Here is a 5,079-nt window from a genome sequence, read left to right on the forward strand (position 1 = left end):
TCTCACCTCGCATTCGGGCAATGTTCAATCACATGACATGCCTCTGTGAGAGCACCCGACTGCTCACGTAAGCTTTCAAGTAATGCATGGCCATATAGACCACACTCCTGTCCGAACACACCCGAGTCTGCATTGTTCCTTTCCGCCAGCTTGAAAGAGGCAACACTCCTTCCATACAGAACCTGAGGACTATCGTGTCCTCTGAAAGGAGTGCTGTCTGGATGCACATAGCACAAAGGCGGGGTGAAGACTACGCTCACACTGCAGAGGTTCACTAGCTGAAAGTACACTAGGAGAAAGGTGAGGTGAGGCCTCGTATCACCCGGGCAAGATGACGCTCTAGGTTTACAACTGCAGAAAGCGAACTGAGCACCGTGATCACCCTGCAGAGGATTGCTCGCTGGACGTACAGCAGCACAAAGCTGAGGTGAGGAGACGCATCACCCTGGGAAGGATTACTCCCTTTAATTACAGTAGCAGAAATGCGTTGTTATGGCTCGAATCACCCTTGGCAGGATTACTCGCTGACGGTATGCGGAAAGACGCGGTACGGACTCGGATCGTCCTAAATAGGACTACTCAATGGATGTACAGTAGCAGTAGGACGAGGTGATGACTGTAGCAGAAAGATGAGGAGAAGAGTTCTGGCTGGATTAACACTCTCCAGAAGGAATGACGAAGACGCAGGTGTTCTGGGAAAAGAGTTCAGTATGGAAGAACACAGTCAGAAATACGATGTTTGGACTCGCTTGCAAAGCATACTGCCTGTTATATGCTAGAGTACGGAAGCAAAATTCTTTTTTTGTTTTTTTTGTTTTTTTTTTTTTTTACATGCAAGCAGTATATATTTATTATTCGTGGATGGTCAAAAGCTACAAGGCCCATTATTATGAGTAACCACACATATGAAATATCACTTAGCAACATGGAGTGAAAAGGACAGTTATATTTTTATATTAAAAAAGTGCAAGTTCGCACACACCGTTTCTCTCAAGTGTTCACTGCATACTTCTACAAAAGCAGGAGGCATCAAGCTGTAGAAGTTCCAGTATACATAATATGTTGAAATATGTCAAGCATAAAAACTGTATGTTACATTGCAAAAATAAAGTTTCTCTCTTCAAACATTTTGTTCTGAGCTCAAGCAAAGCAAATGACGAACACCAGTGATTTTCATATTATTTCACACACTTTAAAATAATCAACATAAAAGGGTAAATAATTGCAAAAACCCTGAAAATGTGGAATTATGGGAATGAATACATCTCATCAAAGAAAAGTCTACAGCAGATCTGTTTCATCCTGGTTCTCAAATAGTTAAGAATCATAACTTATTATTCTCAAAATGCGAGTTAAGCCATAACAAACAAAATGATAAACAGAAATATCATTACTGCAAACAAGGCAACGTTGCCTTTTATTTCTTTAGACCGATTCACTAGAGCAAGAGCATCATTTACCTGAAAGATCATAAGAGTCACAGTTAAGGAGTACTCATACAAAACTATTTCCTTTCTTCTTTAAAAAGTGCCGCATACTGTACTTTTCATTACAAATAAAAAAAAAATAATAAACAAAGCCAACAAACTAATGAAAGACTGTTTGTCTCCATCTCTTGTCAATGAGAAAAGGCCAAAGTGCTTCTTGGATTCCAATTCGAGATGGTGTTCGCAGGCCGATGCCCAAAGTCTCTAATTTGGAGCAATCAAGCTGAGCATTTCTTGGACGCTGTGCTCCTTAGGACAGGGCTGTCAGTAATAGGTCCTAAGTGACTGCTAGGGAGATTGACGGCATCTGCAATTGCACATGCCATTTCATACTTAGTCATTTTTTCATTGCCAGACCAGTGAAAGGTTCCCTGAATCGACGGATCCAGCATCCTCTTCTCTGCTAGCTGCCGACACACAGTAGCTTACATCTTTGACATGAGTGGGAAACCTCTGCTGCCAGTGGTCCATGTTTGCTGACTTGTTGCTGAACTGCACTTTATCAAACATAAGAGTCACAGCACTTTCTTCAAGCTTCTCAACTTCTCCGTACAAAACAGGAAACCACAAAACAGCAGCTCCTAAATTGTTCTCCAAGACAGCTTTTTCTCCTTCTAATTTTGTTTTGCCATACAAATTTAGAGGATTTGGTATGTCTTCCTCCCTATAAGGTGGATTTGTTCCATCAGATACATGATCTGAGCTAATGCAGATGAGAACTGCTCCAATTGCAGCTGCTTCCTTAGCTAAATCCCCAGAAGCATCCACATTAAGTTGAGAAGCAGCATCTGGCTGATTTTCTACAACATCTGGTCTTCTCTCTGCTGCACAATGTACTATGACATGGGGCTGAAAATCATAAACAATGTGATGAACCGCATTAGAATCCAATAGCTTAACCTGTTCAAATTTTGGTCTTGCTCTTCGAAAACCACAGCCAACAGCATGCCAATTATTCTGCTGAAATTCCTTGAATACAGCTCTGCCCAGAAGCCCAGTGGCACCAGTAACTGTAACCCGTCTATTAGGGATGTTAACTTCCTCCTCCGCTAGCCGGCAGCTTCCAGGATCAAAGTGGATGGAGAGCTCCTTCGGCCGCCCCACCATGCCCGCCGTCTTCGCGCCGCGGCCACAGCGGCCGCAATCACGATTGCCGCGGGCCTTAGCTCAGTCGCCTTCGGCCCGCCTCTCTCAGGCCTGGGGGGGGGGGGGGTGGAGCAAAATTCTACTGTCACTGAAGTTGTGCACTAGGAGGCAACGTAGTTGGGACATCGGCTTCGGAGCGCATACGCATTGATGTTCCCTCAGCAGCACTGTTGAGTTACAGGTACGAACTATTCAAGATTTCCCTGGTAGAGTTTGCGCTGTGGAAACCCTGTTGCGTGATGCGACGTGCCGTGGAAGTTGGGAAAAGTCTTTCCTGGGCTTACGCTTACGCTTACGCTTGTAAGCGTTCTTCAATAGAAGAAACTTTTTCCCTCCGTGAAGCATACTGCAGCTTATATGCTAAAGTGAGGCTAAACTGCTGTCCTCACTGCCATCAGGCACGTTGCGGACAGGAATTCCTCATCAGTAATTATGAGAGAGTCATATGTGCGACCTGAACAAGTATTCTTTGCAATAGATCGCACGTTGAAACACGCTGATGTGTTTAGAAATAAAGTGACAGTGAACCGTCTGGGCAGCTAGGTATTGTGAAATTTTTAAAAAGGCATTCACGGGTAGCTCTAAATTGCATGACCTAAGAGAAGAAACTGCTTTCCTCTGCCAGTAGGATACTGCCAGGTACGCTCTGCTTATCTCACCGACACCATGCACACGGTTGAATGGCCATTGGCTATGTTTGTCCTCACCTCTCCCTTCTCCTAGTATGTCACACATGACTCTCGTCCTCTGCTACCGGAGTCCTCAACTCTCCTTCAACCTAATGTGCAACCAGACACTTTTTCACGTTGCAACCCTATCCTCATGACTCATTTCTGCTAGTGTGCACGCAGACAGCAGTCCTTTCACAGAGCACCTGAGTTCCCACCTCGCATTCGGGCAGTGTTCAATCACATGACATGCCTCTGTGAGAGCACCCGACTGCTCACGTAAGCTTTCAAGTAATGCATGGCCATAGAGACCACACTCCTGTCCGAACACACCCGAGTCTGCATTGCTCCTTTCTGCCAGCTTGAAAGAGACAACACTCCTTCCATACAGAACCTGAGGACTATCGTGTCCTCTGAAAGGAGTGCTGTCTGGATGCACATAGCACAAAGGCGGGGTGAGGACTACGCTCACACTGCAGAGGTTCACTAGCTGAAAGTACACTAGGAGAAAGGTGAGGTGAGGCCTCGGATCACCCGGGCAGGATGACTCTCTAGGTTTACAACTGCAGAAAGCGAACTGAGCACTGTGATCACCCTGCAGAGGATTACTCGCTGGACGTACAGCAGCACAAAGCTGAGGTGAGGAGACGCATCACCCTGGGAAGGATTACTCCCTTTAATTACTGTAGCAGAAATGCGTTGTTAGGGCTCGAATCACCCTTGGCAGGATCACTCGCTGACTGTACCCTAGCAGAAAGACGCGGTGCGGACCCGCATCGTCCTGAATAGGATTACTCAATGGATGTAAAGTAGCAGTAAGACGAGGTGATGACTGTAGCAGAAAGATGAGGAGAAGAGTTCTGGCTGGATTAACACCCTCCAGAAGGAATGACGAAGAGGCAGGTGTTCTGGGAAAAGAGTTCAGTATGGATGAACACAGTCAGAAACACGATGTTTGGACTCGCTTGCAAAGCATACTGCCTGTTATATGCTAGAGTAGGGGAGCAAAATTCTACTGTCACTGAAGTTGTGCACTAGGAGGCAACGTAGTTGGGACATCGGCTTCGGAGCGCATACGCATTGATGTTCCCTCAGCAGCACTGTTGAGTTACAGGTACGAACTATTCAAGATTTCCCTGGTAGAGTTTGCGCTGTGGAAACCCTGTTGCGTGATGCGACGTGCCGTGGAAGTTGGGAAAAGTCTTTCCTGGGTACCTATGTAAGCGTTCTTCAATAGAAGAAACTTTTTCCCTCCGTGAAGCATACTGCAGCTTATATGCTAAAGTGGGGCTAAACTACTGTCCTCACTGCCATCAGGCACGTTGCGGACGTGGCTGTTGGCTAATAAACCTAAATTGGTCAGGGATGCATACGTATTAGTGTTGCCTCATCAGGAATTATCAGAGAGTCATATGTGCGACCTGTACAAGTATTCTTTGGAATAGATCGCACGTTGAAACACGCTGATGTGTTTAGAAATAAAGTGCCTGTGAACCGTCTGGGCAGCTAGGTATTGTGAAATTTTTACAAAGCCATTCACGGGTAGCTCTGAATTGCATGACCTAAGAGAAGAAACTGCTTTTCTCTGCCAGTAGGATACTGCCAGGTATAAGCTAGAGTAGTGGAGCTCTGCTTATCTCACCGACACCATGCACACGGTTGAATGGCCATTGGCTAAGTTTGTCCTCACCTCTCCCTTCTCCTAGTATGCCACACATGACTCTCTTCCTCTGTTACCGGAGTCCTCAACTCTCCTTCCATGTAACGTGCAACCAGAC

At 45.8% G+C, this 5,079-nt stretch overlaps 1 pseudogene across 1 annotated transcript; it reads right to left on the reverse strand.

Annotated features, from left to right (window-relative positions):
* Nucleotides 1–885: 885 nt before the first annotated feature.
* On the reverse strand, nucleotides 886–2,663 carry LOC128576400 (methionine adenosyltransferase 2 subunit beta-like; annotated as a pseudogene). The gene has a single exon (XR_008377363.1). The product of XR_008377363.1 is annotated as a methionine adenosyltransferase 2 subunit beta-like (transcript).
* Between the last annotated feature and the right edge of the window lie 2,416 nt (nucleotides 2,664–5,079).

The sequence above is a fragment of the Nycticebus coucang genome, chromosome 24, assembly GCF_027406575.1.
Source record: "Nycticebus coucang isolate mNycCou1 chromosome 24, mNycCou1.pri, whole genome shotgun sequence".
NCBI classification, from domain to species: domain Eukaryota; kingdom Metazoa; phylum Chordata; class Mammalia; order Primates; family Lorisidae; genus Nycticebus; species Nycticebus coucang.